At 45.8% G+C, this 17562-nt stretch overlaps 1 protein-coding gene and 1 pseudogene across 1 annotated transcript in view; one reads left to right on the forward strand and one right to left on the reverse strand.

Moving 5' to 3' along the window:
* The window catches only part of VWA8 (von Willebrand factor A domain containing 8), a 1291603-nt gene that overhangs the window by 1159344 nt on the left and 114697 nt on the right, over window positions 1–17562 (reverse strand). The gene's annotated exons all lie outside the window — the stretch shown is intronic.
* Window positions 19–1041, forward strand: LOC146802218 (28S ribosomal RNA; annotated as a pseudogene).

A 17562-nucleotide genomic window follows, 5' to 3' on the forward strand; every position in this document is an offset into this window, starting at 1 on the left:
CCAAGTGAACAGGCTTGGCAGAATCAGTGGGGAAAGAGGACCCTGTTGAGCTTGACTCTAGTCTGGCACTATCAAGAGACATAAGAGAAGCGGTGTAGAATAAGTGGGAGGCCCTCTGGCTGCCGGTAAAATACCAGTACTCATTGATTTTTCACTTACCTGGTGAGACGGGGAGGCTGAGTCCCGTGGGGCTCTTGCTTCTGGCTTCAAGCACCCGGCACCCGCTGGGCGCAACCCACTGGGGAGTTTAACTGGGGCAGTACACCTGTCAAATGATAACGCAGGTGTCCTGCTGCGAGCTCAGGAAGGACAGAAACCTCCTGTGGAGCAGAAGGGCAAAAGCTTGCTTGATCTCAATTTTCAGTATGAATACAGACCGTGAAAGTGGGGCCTCACGATCCTTCTGGTTTTTTGGGGGTTTCAAGCAGGAGGTGTCAGAAAAGTTACCACAGGGATAACTGGCTTGTGTGGGGCAAGTGTTCACAGCGATGTCGGTTTTTGATCCTTCGATGGCAGCTGTTCCTATCATTGTGGAGCGAAATTCACCAAGCGTTGTATTGTTCACCCACTAATAGGGAATGTGAGCTGGGTTTAGACCGTTGTGAGACATGTTAGTTTTAACCTACTGATGACGTGTTGTTGCAATAGTAATCCTGCTCAGTAAAAGAGGAACCACAGGTTCAGACATTTGGTGTATGCACTTGGCTGAGGAGCCAATGGGGTGTATCTACCATCTGTGGGGTTGACTGAACGACTCTAAGTCAATGAACGCCTCTAAGGCTGAATCCTCCTTAAACCATAATGACCTTTTGTTAGCTTGGGATAGCCAGCATGTTGATCCGGTTCATAGAGCCGCTCGCTTGGGGACAGGAGTGAGGACGGGAGGGGGCCGCCTCCATCGCCCTTAGTGCATCTCATATTTGTGGGACATCCAGGGCTAAATCTTTCGTAGACAACCTGATTCTGGGTCAGGGTTTCATAAGTAGCAGAGCAGCTACCTCGCTGCGATCAACTGAGAGTCATCCTCTGGGTCAAGCTTTTGTCTCCATCCGTGGGTGCCTTCTGCCCAACCACAACCAGGGGTCCCTCTGCTGCCCGGAGGGATTGGAGGGGGGGCGGGCCCATGGGAGGCCGCCTCCACCATGTGTCACCCGGGGGCATGAATCCTTACAGATCAATAGGGTGACCAGATGCCTGGAGTGGGGTTCCTACCTCACAAGGGTCCCCGGGATGCCTCCCAAGCATAGGCCTCAGGAGTGTACAGCCACTCTTGTCATCTGCGGACTGACGTGGGCCTGGGTCCTGAGCCATCTGGTCGCTGGGTCGTCCTGGGCTATCTGGTCGCTGGGTCGTCCCAGACCATCTGGTCACCAGGCTGGATGACCAGATGGCCGGCGGCCAGCGGGGCTAACCCCAACTTTGGTCTCCCTACCGGGGTTCTGTAAACCCCCACATAATAGTTGAGGAAAATGGCCTTCCCAGGCAGGACCTTGGGGAGAGGATGGGTGGGCTTAACCCTCCTTAGCACCCCGGGCTCCAGGAAGGTGGAAGGGTTTTGAAAAAACAGGCTGTCCTGTAGCTACCAAGACATCGAATATTTTAGCACAAATAAAAGGCAATGTTTGTTTATATTTTATTATGAAAAAAGGACAGACGGCAGAATATGGTGACATTAATTTCAGAAATAAATACTATGGCAGTCCGATGGACAAGACAATAGTGGGTGATATAATGCCCACCTCCAATAGTTGTGAGAATCTTTCTTTATAGTAGCCTATGCTCCATTTATAGTAGTCTGGTTTAAACTCAAGGCTTACCTTTACCAGTGGAACTGGAGGATGGAGAAATCAACATTCACAACTAAAGTACTGTTTTAAGATAAACAATAAAAGGACCAAACGAGTTTTTTAAGATACTGTAAAATGTAAGAGCTAAAAACCAGCAAAAAGATGGAACATGAAAACTGAAGACAAATATTTAAAACAGCCAGTGCTGCTCCATAAATGTCAACATGAGTTTTCTATAATACAAAACTCAATTAAGGCACATTAGAATTTATGTTAAAAAATGTTCAAAGTGTTTAAGTGTCTCATTTGTAGGATCAGAACTGAACAATTGGTGGAGCTTTCCGTGACAAGGATCGACCCGCGTATACAGGTAGGCGTGGGGGGAACTAGCCCTAGTCAATATGTGAAGCACGAGCCAGAGCTCATTTCACGTCATCATCGAGTCACATTAGTGGTAACCCAAATCTGCCCCTGAGATAATTTTTGAAGCACTGGATCTTTTCTTGTGAAGTTACTTAACCACGAGTCTCTACAACAGGCATTTTTTCAACTGGTGTCTGGATTATATTCAATGACATCTGAGCATCTCAGAAGGATTTTGTGGAAGAAATATAAGCAAAATGCTATTTTTCTCCAAGCAAGATGGAGTCTATGTACAAGGGTAGGACGGGTATGGCTACACTTGATTAAAGCAGTGATCTACACTAGTCACATGCTGTTGATTTAAAATTGTCTACATATCTTCTATGGCATTTCTTTTTGCAGTCTTAATTACTGTGGGGTCTACTTCCACAAATCCAGTTACTTTAAAAATATTTAGGACTTAGCTTACATTGAAAATGTTCAGAACCTGGCACAGCGCCTGACTTGCGCCTGAAGTTGGGCACTCAATGTTTTGTTCTTCCTTTGATTTGAAGGCACACAGCCCTAGAATGTGGCTTGCTGACTTTGAGAAACAGCTCTGCTAGGATTCTTATGAGACTTGTTCAGTAGCACAGCAGCCTCTTTGTGCTGCCTTTCTCTGAGGGACTAACAAACTCAGTTACACCAAGGCACAAACAACTAGACCACGTCTTCTTTGAGCAGCAGATTGCCCTTATGCCCATGCAGTTAAATGGTAGCTTGTCGTGTTCAGGCCTGATATGCAGTCTTCAAGCTTTTTTGTCAGGGGGAAAAGAAAGTGACACAAAGTTTCTCCAAATGATACAACTTCAGAGAGGCGGATCTAGACAATGTGGTGGCTAAACTGGCTGCTTAATTGGTGCATATTGTAGCCCTTTACATGGCCAATGTCAACCTTTTTTAGCCTCAGTCCCCTTCAACATTTTACAGCAGAAATTCAGCACCAAAGGTCCTGCATCCAGCAAGCAAACATCCCTTTACCCCAAGGTCCCCACAACATCACGCCTTCTTGCGATGGGGAAAAAACTACCCACAACCTGTGACATGTCTGTAGTTCGCAACCCCAGCGTGAAACTTTCAAAACAGTGTAGCTGATTGTTGGACCTGGCCCTCTTTGCAGGGTTATCCCAAAACTTTTTTGCCTTCTTGTTCTGACCTGTTTTTGTTGGCTTTAGCACTCTGGGCACTTTACTCTGCTAAACAGTGCTAAAGTGCATATGCCCTCTGTCTAAATTGTATTGGTGATTGGTTTATCCATGATTGGCATATTTGTTTCACTCATAAGTCCCTAACAAAGTGCACCAGGGGTGCCCAGGGCCAGTAAATCAAATGCTACTATTGGGCCTGCAGCACTGATTGTGCTACACACAAGTAACCTTGCCAACATGTCTCAGACCTGCCAGCTATTTCCACCTGGCAAGTGCACCCACTTGTCAGGCCCAAACCTTCCCTTTTATTACATGCAGGTCACTCCTAAGGTAGGGCGAAGGCAGCCCCATTGGCAGGGTGCAGTGTTTGTAAAAGGTAGGACATGTACTGAGATGTTTTACATTGGAAGGTAGATAGAGATTTGGAGTTTGTGGTCTCTGAACTCAGAATTTAAAAACACATCTTTTGCTGAAGTTGGTTTTTAAATTGCGTGTTTGAAAATGTCACTTGAAAATGTCACTTTTAGAAAGTGGGTATTTTCTTGCTTCACCATTCTGTGTCTCTGCCTGTCTGTAGAATAAAGGTCCGGATTAGCTGACAGTTGTGCTCTTGTGCATTCACTCTAGAAAGTCACAGAGAGGGAGCTGAGGTGTGCCTTGCATATCCTGATGGCCAGTCACAAGGCCATAAAACTAGGCTCACAGCGGAGTCCTCCGTCAATGAACTCCTTCGTCATGAGGCTCCTGTTTTAAGTGATTGTCTTTGAGTAAAGTGCAGACCTTTAACTCAGAACGTCTCTGTATTTGTGCATGAACTGCAACAGCAAGACTTTGCAAAAGGGATAAGTGGTTGCCTCTCTCTGGTTCTGAGCTGTGTTGCCCACAGTCTATCCACAAGCTAGCTAAGAGACATTGTACGTTAAATGTATAAGCATCAGACAGTGCAATCACATAGATGCACATATGTGCCCCATGTGATTGCATTATTTGATAATAGGGCCTGTAGTCCAACAACATATATTTGTGGTCAGATGGTATTGTAATTTTTACTCAGCTCTAATTGAAATCAGCCAGAATTGACATCTGCCTTCATGTAGAACTTGTGTAAGTTCAACTGGTCACCTGCAAACATACTTTTACGAAATGGTGGAAATGTACAACTTTTCGTACTTCAAATGTAAAGTTTTATGCCTGCAAAGCAGAGCCAGTAACAGCTTTCCAGGAATACCAGGGACGCAGTCATGTGACATCTTCCAATTCACAGTAGCATATGATGTATTCCATATACCTGTATTCAATGTTCATACCCACTGTCCAATTTCGAATACAATTTTTAAAAGTCCTTTTACTGGTGCAATCATTTCTGGGTCCGATGCTCCCAAAACCCCACTTGGGTCAACATGTGACCAGTTTCAAAAAAATATTTCTAATGTAATGTGCACTCAGTAAGTCCAATCAGTAATAATTTAAATTCATTTGTATCATAATATCGTTGTATCCAAACCCGTGTCCAGTTAAGATTCAAAATTAAAAAATGCTCGTATTCTCCTTATTTTTCAAGATTGAAGCATCCATTAGATGCATTCTTTAACCATCAGAGATCTTTTTTTCACAAGCACAGCCAAAGCATTTTGTTTCCTTTACAGAGCATATGCCCTGATCCTGAAGGAAGGAGATGGCACATGGATATATACATGAAAATCTGGCTTTCAGCAGTGCCAGTAGATGATGTGGGTGGGGCCAATAGAGTAAGTGGGTGGGGCCAGCGGAGGAAGTGGGTGAAGCCAGTTGAGGGAGTGGGCGGAGCATGGGAAAGTGGGTGTGGCCTCCGACAAACATTAGAGCATCTGGACTTCATATTTTGCACATTAAGCACTGAGACCATTGGACATTTACAACCAGACTTGTCCCTGAGAGGATGTGGTCTGAGGGGGAGCTACATTTACACACAGTGGGAATGGCCAGTGCGGAGTGAACTTTGTTGAAATGGACATACTATTGCTAGAAATGAATTTCCAAACCGAATGTAACACTAAGATTATGTTGCTGTGCATTTGGTGTGATCCTCTACGTCCCAGATACAACAGACTTCGCTGCAACACTTGTCTGGTAGTGGGAAGGCATGATGTACCCAAGCTATGGGGTATTAAAATACCTCCTAAGTCCTGCAACTAATGCACACAAACATGGGCTGGTGTATGACAGCTACAACAGAGATTTTAAAAAGCAGGGGTTGTCCACCTAAGTTTACAAAACTATAGGGCAACTGGAAGAAGGACAAAGGTTACTGTGAGGCAATGTTAATGAAATAAGAAGTGAATGTAATATGGATACTAGGTTTTCAGGTGGTTTGCATTAGAGAACTAGGATTGAGGTTGTCTATATATTGATAGCACATCATGGTGATATGTTGACTGAAAGCACATGAATAAGCACGATTGATCAGGCATTCAGGCTGGCGCTTTTATATTGGAAGGTGGTCACCATTGGCAAGGGCGGTCTCTACTTGGCATTTATTGACCTGAAGACCGCCTTTGACCTGGTCCCTCGTGACCGCCTATGGCTGGTCCTGCAGGAGATGGGGATTCCTCCGCCTATTTTGAATCTTTTGGTTCGTATGCATGATGGCAATTATGCCCGCATTAGATGGGGGTCACAGGAGCAAAAAACTGATAAAATTCCCGTGAATAGAGGGGTTCGCCAAGGTTGCGTATTAGCTCCCACACTTTCACGCTTTTTGTGAACGGCGTAGTTTCTTTTTTGCTTGAAGTCAATGCCGACGCCCCTGTTCTGGCAGGTGATAAAGTCCCTACATTACTTTTTGCGGACGATACGTTATTAGTATCAAAAACACCGGCAGGACTGCAGAAGCTATTGGATCGCTTCTCTTTGTTTTGCAAGCTGAGGGGCCTTGCCATTAATACTTCTAAAACTAAACTTCTTTATTTTAACCCGAGTAGATCATCTCGATCTACCCTGACTCTCGATGGGATGCCATTGCAGCGCGTCAAAGAGTTTGACTACTTGGGGATTAGAATCTCTGATAAATTTAAATGGCAGCCTCACATTGATAAAATGGCGCTAAATCATAGGCGGGTAGTAGGAGCACTAGGGAGGGAACTTCGTGCTTCTATTACCAAGCCCATTGCACCAGCCCTGGAAATTGTGTGGATGTGCTAGTTACCTCAGAAAACAAGTTCTTCAGGGAGCTTGTATCGCTCCCGAGGGGCACCCCAACCAAGCCACTTTTGAGTGATTTGGGCCGGCGATCTATTAAAGACCTAGTCACTTTGCGTCCTCTTTTATATTGGGCGCGGCTTTGGCGTACCCCAGAGCTTTCTAGATACGCTAATGGCTTAAGAGAGGTCATGAATCTCCAAGGAGCTCATAAAATTGGATGGCTAGTTAACATAAAGAAGCTTTTTTTGGCAATAGGCCTTTTAACTGCTTGGGAGTCTGGGGCATTGTTACCTAAGGCAGAAATTAAGAGAGCCTATTGGGCATGGGTCGATCACCAGGAGCAGAGGGACCCAAATCAAGGCAGGTTGACTGAGGAATTTCGGCAGCATAAGCCGACGCCCCGCCTGGAGCCCTATCTAGACTTTATTACGAAGCCCAGGGATAGATCCCTCTTTATCCAGTTTAGGTTGGGCACCCTTCCTCTCCGTGATCGTACAAGTAAGTGGAACCCCCCGTACCAGACCCCCATGGACTGTCCAATTTGTTTAGGTGTTATTGAAAATATCCCTCATTTTCTCTTTGTATGCCCAGCCTATTTGAAACCAAGAATGAAATGGCTAAAACCTGTGTGTCTGCAGCTTGGAACTAGGGACCACTCTGTTGCACTTAGAATTCTTAAGGCCGATGTTAGTACCACTATAGTGTGCGGGGTGGCTAAATTTCTTAGTTGGGCATGGTTGATTAGGCAGAAGGCTATATGATGAATTTTATTAAATGTCTTTTAATATTCACAAAGCTGTTAAAGTTTAATATACTTCTTAAATATTTATTGTAACAAAAAGGTTTTTACATGAATTTTTCTTCAATGTATTTTTAAGAATTGTGCTTTAATGTGTAAATGTGCTTTTATGATATTTCATATCGAAATAAAGATTTGTTGATTGATTGACATGAATAAGGTTTAACACCAGATGGCGCCATTGATGACGTTTACTATTTAGGTTTGGTTGCTAATGAAAAGCAATACCACAGACTGCGATTAATGTACACTTTGTGTGACTTTACATCTGACCTTGTATGTTGTTTTGTCGAAGACAACGTACAGAACTTACTACTTACATCGCAGCTGTTCAGTCACCTAATCAGTGTCATGTCAGATGATATGGACAGAAATGAAAACACCATTAAAATAGGAAGTGGTGCCTGAGTGAGTAAAAACTGAGACGAGATAAGCAATCACAACTGATATTATTTACGCCAGACTCTGGTTGAACATCAAAAACAGGACTTTATGTCCATGGCAACTTTCTGTGTCAAGGATATTATGTCGAGTCACAGCATTGCACGCTACAGCTTTTAATGAGCTTCCTTAAGGGCAGCATCTGCTTGACAAACAACACGAGACATAATGGAGCTCTTAGACAAGGTCAGCATAGACGGGGCTGGATGAGGGAAAGAAGGCACGTAAAAAACAAGCATCGCCAAATCAAATAGGTCAGGGCTTGGCAAGCATGCATTTTCTTTTATCTTTGTAAGCATAAGAAATATGCAAAAAATATTTGGCCAGAATGCAAAAATACCAATTAACTAGTGTAGTAGCAATCCATACACAGCAGTCCTTGCACTGATGTGCAATCTTTATCAGGCGACTGTGCACTTGTGTCGCAGTACAAGAGAGCAAATGGATGAACTGGACTGACCACTTGCCCCATGCTGTAAGGTGTGGTAGGTGGAGTCACATCCCATTGACAGTTTAACACACCACCAAATAAAGAGGGATGAATAAAGCACCTGAATGCATGTATAAATGTATTTATTGTTACTAGGATTTTCTTTTAAACCATGTGACTGGCGACAAAGATAAAGCGATTTCTAGCCCTGACCAAAAAAATGTCAAATGAGCTATTCCACAGTCTGCAGGAATAGTGCCAATCCAAATTAATTCTAGTTGTTCACCAGACTCCAGATTTTTCAATGGGTGGTTCATAGGTATTCTGGGGTGTGGGCTGTGCAGGTGGTCATTCTAGTTTTGATGTACAGTCACAGGCTGTCATAAGGCTGATTTGTCAAGCAGGGGGCAGAGAAAAAGGGGGTTAAGGGTCCCAAAATGTTTTTTCCTCATACAATTTCCAACTGGAAAATTAGACAATGATACTGAAAAAACAGCTGAACAGAATTACAACAAATTAGGCAGAAAGCTAAATCTTTACCCTGAACGTATGCTTTTTGTTATTTGGTGTAAATCTGTTCAGCCGTTTTATAGAAATTAAGGTTAAAAATGTATAGATATATTTTGCTATGATGCCATCAATGAAGTCATTGAACATGTCATGAGTGATGTAATATGTGAGATCATAAGCAGTGCATGGCTGGGGGCAATTTGTGGTTAGCTCAGTTCACGATAACTGGTGAATTTCAGTGTTTCATGTAGTTTAACACTGCATTTTTAACTGACATTTTCACCTAACTATAATCTCACTTTAACCTATATTGTTATGTGTGTGAGAGTGTGGATGTATATTTATTTATTAGTGATATAAATGATTAATTTAATTTTTTATTTTTACATTGAATCATGGACTCAATTAAACAATAAATAAACGTTAAAAACAGTTAAAAACGCCTTTAAAATAATCAAATAGATAACTTTTAACCAAGTTTACTAATAATTATATAACAAATACTGAGCGCAGCAAACCATTAAGGCGAGTTCAGTGTCAAAGATTCCAGTGGCACATGAAATAATGTACATTTAACTGCCTCAAAGAGTACATATGTACTAGACTTTTTTGGGTGAAAACAGCTGGCAGCAGAAGATTATGTATTACAATGGGAGAAAACAGCACTCATTGCAAAAGACCTTCAAATGCTAATGGCTAAGAAACAGCATAGGCTTGCTGGTGAGTGACCACTAAATGGTCAGTCAAATAACCAAGAAAAACTTTGCCCTATTTCTGTAAAAATTCCAGTCCTGAGGAAGACCTCTACAAGTAATGTCCATCAAGGAAGTAGAAACGCAGCAGTCAATACGATCTAATGAGTCGAGTATCTGAACTGATGTAAAATATTCTGAGTAAAGCTGTTGTCAGTAGTGGTAAGCATTGACATAGTGCTTTCTATACAATTGCACACTGATGAGTAATTCAATGAAGTTAGGGTGCACTATTCTTTATCATCAGTGTGAGAAGTTGGCCTGGTATATGCTGTCCACTAGTTAAAGTGGGCACTTTGTACCAGTCCAAACAACCCTTATTGATGATTAGGTTAAAGACAACCTTTATTGAAAGCTATCCTAGTGGTAGCTATGGAGAGCAGCCTTCAGGCGAAGTCTCGAAGGAATGTAAAGCAGCTTGATTTACCAGATTAGAACCTCCTGAATGACCAAATGAAAGGAGAACCACACAAGGAATATATAAAATATATGTATTTATTACTAAACACTCTCTACTAACCTCTTTATGGGATTAGAGAATAAAGCACACAATATTAGATCACTAGAACGACAGTAAATAGCACAATACACAGTGGGCTCCAGGGGGAGACCAAACCATATGCTAAGAAAGTGGTATAACAACCATGACTTGACTAGACACAGTGCCTAGCGCACGTAGAATCGCTGGGACCCCAAGGAACCACCCAAGGTAGTGACACAGGGGAACCACGGAGGACTAGTGCAGTGTGTGAACACAGGTGCGAGCTCCGTACCACTCTATGGGAAAGTCGCAGTTGGAATTTTAAAGATTAATGACACTTCGGAGAGGACTTTAAGTAAACCCAGTTAAACATAGAAGGTTCTAAGGCCAGCACACTTGACAATACGAGATACCCATGTTACCTATCCCAGAGGAGCCGGGTGCATAGGGATCAAGTGATGTCGGAAACCTTCGTAGTTTTCAATGGCGTGATGCGGAAAAGTGCTGCTGCCGTGAAGATGAAGTGTCCGGTGTGATCCAAGCCTGGATCGGAGATGAGAAGAACCTGAATGCAGAGGGGACAGAGTCTGGGTCACTTCACAGTGACCAGGGGCATGACAGACGAATGCCCACCGATGTCGGGTGTTTCAGGTGAGAAGAGGTGAAGCTTGACTCTGCAGCCACGTCGACAAGGAGACGTCGACGATGACCAAAGTCCGTAGGTGAGCTTTCCCACGAAGGATGTCGAGTGCTGGGGGGTCAGTGTCCGGATTGAACACTAACAAGCCTTGGCAACTGCAACCAACGTGGGCAGAGGAAAGATGCTTAGGTGACGACCAGCAAGGTCCTGGGGACTCTCCAAGCTATGGAGAGTCAGGGCACGTCTGGAGCAACCAAGAAAGCCCACGGAAAGTCAAAGTTACCTTGACAGGGACCCACAGGCCAACGGACCAGGGATCGCGAAGTGACCTCGAGCTGAATCACAAAATACCAGCCCACGGAACACTCGTGGAGTGTGGGCCAGAATTCTTCAGTGGAATTACTGCTCTGGGTTAGGACTACAAGTAGCCCAAAGCACAGCCTCAGGGATCGCCAAAAAGCATATGCTGCTGCAAATGTATGCAGTGCACAGGTGTTCGGGTTGCACGGTCCCCACGAGGGAAATGGGTCTCAGAATTGCTGAGAGCACAGATCTACCTCAGAGACCTCGGGAACCCACCTCCTGTGTTCCTTAGGAGCTCGGGGGATGCAAACCGGTCAGATGCGTTTCAGGTGCCTACCTTGAAGGGGAGTAACTCCTTTACTCCAATGGAGATTCTTCAGTCATCAAGCGTCGTGCAGATCGTCGAAGTACTTGGTTTCTGTAGCAGAGTTTAGTCCAGGTAAAATCTAAAGTCCTGTAGACAGGGGTTCCTACTTTATACCTAAGGATGGGGTGGGACAAACTCTGGGGACACACCTATGGGAGGGTCAGGACAGAGGGGTGGCTACACCCATGTCCTTTGTCCAGTTTTGTGCCAGAGCAGGAGCAAATGGCTCCTGCAACCGGTTTGAGCTGGACTATGCACAGGGACACCAAATGTGCCCCCAGTTCAGACATCAAAGCACTCTCAGAGTCCACCCACCCAGCCCCAATACACTAAATCCTGTCTGGGAGGTGGTCATACCTCCCTGTAACAGGAAACCTATTGTCAAGCCTTCCCCTGCTTGAGCTTGTCTCAGCAGCAGGAGGGCAGACTTGCATCTGAGGCTGGCAGCAGCCATTTTGGGATGCCCAGATCGAGAGAGCTGGTACCGGGTAGCCCGGTATGTCACATTTGCCTCTCTAGGAGGGTGGAATCATAACTTCCCCACCAGCTACTGGCGGGGAGGTATGATTCCAAGGTGTTTGACACCAAACATGACATGTTTCCATGCAGACGTTTTAAAGTTAGCATTTACCACGAGGTTATAATGCACTTAAGTATAAATGGTTGGCTGCATCACAAACAACCCCGGAAAATAGGTTCCGAAGGCTGCAGAGGGGCTCTGCTCATGCAGGAGCACCCTCTCACATAAAACCCAGCACCCTGCCTTCAGGATTGATAAGGCCTGCCATAGAGATAACTGATAGGTTTATATGTGCAGTGATATGGGATAGATATAGAGAACCTATATCTAAATAAGGGGTGCATGCACCACCTTACACAGGCTGCTGTAGCAGACCTGTGGTGTCATTTTGAATGGTCTCTCAGGGGTGGCACAATACATGCTGCAGCCCCTGGGAGGCCTCAGTGGTACCTATGCCCTGGGTACCTAGTATACGATATACTAGGGACTGATCAGGGTACCCCAGAATCCAATCTGGAGTGTATCTAAAGTACATGCAATTAAATTAGAGGATAAATCAGCTAGACTGGGGTCCTGGACAGCAGGATCCCAGTCAATCTAAGTCAAAAACAGTGAAACATCAGCAAAAAGTGGGGGTACCTATAAGAAGCAGATCCTACTCTCCTACATAACACCCCCAAACATAAGGACATTAAACTAACCTTGACCAGTTGAGTCTTCATGTTCTAAGTGGAAATATCTAGAGAGTCCATCTGCATTTGCATGGTTACTCCCAGGTCTATGTTCCACTGTATAGTCCATCCCCTGTAGGGAAATGGACCACCTCAAACATTTGGGGTTTTCACCCTTCATCTGTTTTAGCCATAAGAGGGGCTTATGGTCTGGCCGGTATGACCAGTCTTCACATACCTATCAAAAGGCAATGCCTATTCTGTTTGGCAGCAAAGGAATGGCCAGTGACGCATTTCCCATTTCCACATCATACTTCTTCATCTCAATCGTCTACTCCCACTTCTAATCCACTCTACAACACTTGGGAGTACTTTTCTTGGGTAGAGAAGAAGGTTCCAGATGTTAGGTCTGGCCTCAGCCCTAGAATGATGCTACTTCTCTTATGTCTAATCCTGTATGAATAGTGCACTATTAGATAGGGTATAGGTCCTATAAGGACTGGTGGAAGAAAGGCCTTGAACATCATTTTGCTCAGTCATAAAATCAGAAATATATTTTAAATCAAGGCATGACTGGGACTCTATGCTAGTGGTGAGCGGGTATTCTTTTCTACAATTCATATCCTTCAACTAAAAACATTGCAATCCAAGGGTGTGGGCGTTTTCTGACATGTCAGGCTAATGGCCACTGATCCACTTGATGTGGCGGAACTGTTTACTACAACATGGCAGACTTCCTTAGCTTTGAGGAGACATCATGAGAGCTAGGTGGGTCCTCATAAACAGCGGACTGACCCAAAATATGACAGCAGCCTTTTAAATTAGTAAATACATTATTTCTCAGTTGGTGAGTCTGCAGCACATCTAACACCTAGAGGTTTGTATGCCGTTACAGAGCCACATAAACATTATCCACTTTGCAGCACAGGTTTGCTTAAAACTCCCTTTGCAATGTCTTGCACCTCATAAAACTGGTGGCCTGCTGCTGTTGGTCCCTTCCTGCCATGCTGAGTTACGTTAGAGTGCATTCTACCCTTAGTTACTTGGTGGCTTGGCCAATAACCAGCCTTCGATACAGCAGTCAGTTGCAGGCAAGACACCACTAGAATGACTGCCATTGTGACCCTCAGATGATTCTCGTGCAGTCTACTAAGATTCCTTCTCATTTCCATTCATGGGCACATTGCCGTTGGGTATCATGGGTGAGTCACTAACTTGTAATTTTGTCTCACTAGCTATCCACATCCCAGTAGATGCAACATTCCAAACACTCTCTCAAGGAGAGTTAACACTGCTTGCAAACACATCCCTGCTCAGCTCCATATACCTGTAAGCAAGTGGAACAAAAGATTTACATTGGTTTGTGTACATACATATACATGACCACTGGGTGTCGAATGTAGGCAAATGACACTCATTCTTCATCCATATCCATTTTAACATCACAAGGCCTATGCATCACACTTCATTGATTTTCAGGTCAGCCAACTCAATCATTTGCTGCATCAGCTAGGCCCCGCATTGACAATGCAACTCCTGGACGCTGTATCCTCGGGAATGCCGTGGCCGACCGGGTGCTGCAGCACCGCTACGCTCAAGATGGAAGTCTGGGACTTTTCGTGGGTGGTGGAGGCCTGCTGAAGGTCCGGGAGTCCTGTGGAGAGTAGTGGCGTTGCCCCCCTCGGCCACACCGCAGAAGACATGGACCCTGCCATGGACGAGGACAAAGTAATGCCGGACCCCTGAGCAGAACCGGTTGCAGCGCAGGGATGACTAGAAGGTAGACGGCAGGGGTGAGCCCCAGAAGCCTGATGCTGTGGCGCTAGAGTGATCAGAATCGCCCCAGGGGCCGGGGTACAGACTGGATGCTTTCTCCGAACCCACACTCCCGCGACCAGGTCAGAATCAGAAGCCCAATTAGGTCCAGAACCAGCAATGGGCATGGTGTACAGCAGAAACGGGCCAGAGCCAGCAACAAAAGCTGGTCACAATCGAACAATCGTCAGAACCAAGCCGAGCAGGACTGGCCCTGCAACCACTACCAAGACTACACGCCTACCAATAGCAGGTACACTTGTAGTACAGAGGGGTTAGTGAAGAGGGGAGGCAGCCAGAGGAGACAGAAGAGAAGAAGCCTACTAAAAGGGGCATTTAGATGGGGCCACCACAAGACGTACCCCCCCACCCACCCCAACTGGAGTTCCCGGGGATACAGTAGTACATGCTGACCAGAGAGTTGACTGTGTTGCTACTGCGCTGTTGGTGAAGAAACGCAGTGGTTTTGGTATTGGGGCGACCTCCCTGTTGCACACGAGAAACCTGATCAGACCTTTTACAGTTGGGGACTGGCTCTGCTTTCTTTCCATCCCCTAGATCTGGACCCCCAAGGCCCAGGTTTGAAGACTGTGAGGCCTGGGACCTCAGCGACGCTGTCAGTGCCCTGGCAGCTCATGCTACCCAAGGGTAAGCCGGCGATGATGCACTTGATCCTTATTGACCAGCCATCGAACTAGGAGTCTCCCCACCCCACCCCTCCCTCCTGCGGGCTGACTCTGCTCATCTCGTCACAAAGAAAACTCAGGGCCTGAAACCGGCACTATTGGCATGCCACAGAACCCACACCGCCGGGAGAGGCCTGGCTGCTCATGCTGCCTGTAGCCACCCGGGTACCTTGGGCTCGGACTCAGACCATGTAGTCTCCCGGAGGGAATTTAGATGGCGGCCGAAGTTTTTTCACTGCAGGCTCCCTCTGCCCGCGGGTCAAGATCCCTGTGGGCCACCAGGGATGTTCTATTCAGATGCTGCCTCTCTGAGTGAAGGAGCAAGGTCTGCCAAGTACTACACTGAGACATTATACATAACATCTGGCAAGGAATCCTGCAATGGAGGAGATCCCCATCACATACCTACATTTTTGGTTGGTCTTCTAAGGTTTGTGCTAGGGCTCAGTTTTGGCTGACAGATGCTTTGGGAGAAGGACTGACTCGAGGAGTTGAGGGGCAAGGAAATTTGTTTTTTGGGACAGGTTTTACTGCACTACACCTAGATCACAGGAACCTTACTCAGATCCACAGCAGCACCACATACACCATCTTTAACAGAGGCCACCATCACCTCCAATCTCTCCCCTCCCACCTTGCCTGGATTGTAGCTCAGTCACCACCACACTTACAACCCACAAACTTTAAGCTACTGTCCTGGAACGTGAATTGCCTGCTAGTACGCATTAAGCGCTCTGCCATCCTGCGCTATACCAAGCATTTCCAGCCTGCAGTTCTGATGTTGCAGGAGACCCATTTGATGGGAGATCACAGTTTTATTATGAGAAGGTCTGGTTATGACAGAATATACCACTCCGGGTTCGTATACGGGTCCTGAGGAGTGGCCATCCTGCTACTCAGGAGCTTCTCTCTGACAGTTACTAAAATCCATGCAGATCCTGATGGTAGATACTTTGGGAGGAAGGCTCCTTTGAAGGCAAGGAGAAGAATTTCGTATCAGTGTATGTACCCAGTTATGCACCATCTTCCACGCTGACCTCCCTGACCACTGTCCTCTCAGGCCTGCCACTGGGTACCACCATCACAGGAGGTGATTTTAATACAGTAATTAACCCGGAGACCTACTCGACAGGTTTCCCTGGTCCAGGACGTACCTCCCACGCCTGCTAACTTGCAGCTTAGGTTGGTGCTTTGGGACTGTGACACGTGAAGGATCTGGCACTCTCGCGATGGGACATATACGCACACCTCAGCGGCCTACAAAACAGAGTCCCACATAGATCCTATCCTCCTTCCAGCCGCAGATCTCCACCAGGTGGCTGGAACTGATATCCTACCTCGGACAATGTCTGATGAAGTCCCCCTCACAATAAGCATAGGACCCACAGAACCCACCAAGAGGCCCATGTGGCACCTGAATGCATATCTCACTGATCAACAATGCACAGAATACCTAGAGTATGAACTCCACTCCTACTTTTCAACCAAGCAGGGTACAGTGGACATGGCAGGAATAAGCTGGGCAGCAAGTAAAACCCGTAATCAGAGTATTAGCAAAAGTGTTTATTCTGGGCAGGTATAAGAAAAAGCTGGTGCAAGTTACAGCCCTTGAGGCCCAGATCAGATTCTTGGAGCACCAAGCCCAAGCTTAGCCCGCCTCTGAATTTTCCCATTGTTTAAAAGCGGCCAGAGCCTGATTGCATCATATCTTGTTAGAGGAGGCCAGATGATGTTGGAGGATGACAACAAGGAGGCTATACAAGCACAGAGATAAATCCAGGAAACTCTTGTACTTGCTGACCACCAGAGACGTTGCTTCTCGAAGTCATACCCCAAATGATGGACGTAGAAGGCAGTCTACAGATGCGCACTCCTGACACATTGCACGTGTTTGCCAAACTCTACCAAGACTCATATGCCCATAGATTGTGACTCCCGCAAGAACTGACACATCCACTATTGGTAGATATTCTGCTGCCCTCGATTTCGCCTCGCTGGCCCGGGATCTCGACCAACCAATTACAGCTAGTGAGACAGATACTGCGCTAGGTGAAAGGATGGCGGTAAAAACACACTGCCCTGATGAATTCCCCATGGAATACCACCAGAAATTCCGGGCCTAACAGATCCCTCACTTGCTTGCTCTCTATGCAGAGGCAGCTACTAAAGGGACCTTCCCCCCCAGGGCCTCGATGTGGCGTTGATAGAGGTTATCCCTAAACCTGGCCATCCCCCAGATCAGTGTGCCTCCTACAGGCCCATTTCCTTAATTAACTCTGAGATTCAAATATTTGCCAAAATCCTGGCTAACCACTTAAAACATACCCTACCTTACTTGATCCATAGAGACCAATATGGTTTTATGCTGGGACGTAGCACCTGGCATTGCATCCATAGGGTTCAAGTGGCAATTTCTCAAGGATCCAAGCTCCAACCTCTGGCCGCTCTACTCCTAATAGTCTTTAAGAAAGTCTTTGATACAGTTGACTGATCCTTTAAACACAGCGTCCTTAAGCATGCAGGACTAGAGTTCACCTTCATAAAACTTATTAAGATACTATAATGCCAACCTTTAGTGCAAGTCCAAAGCAACGGGTCCCTTTCCACTCTGTTTCTCATACACTGAGGCA

Source organism: Triturus cristatus, chromosome 8 (genome assembly GCF_964204655.1).
Source record: "Triturus cristatus chromosome 8, aTriCri1.1, whole genome shotgun sequence".
NCBI classification, from domain to species: Eukaryota; Metazoa; Chordata; class Amphibia; order Caudata; family Salamandridae; genus Triturus; species Triturus cristatus.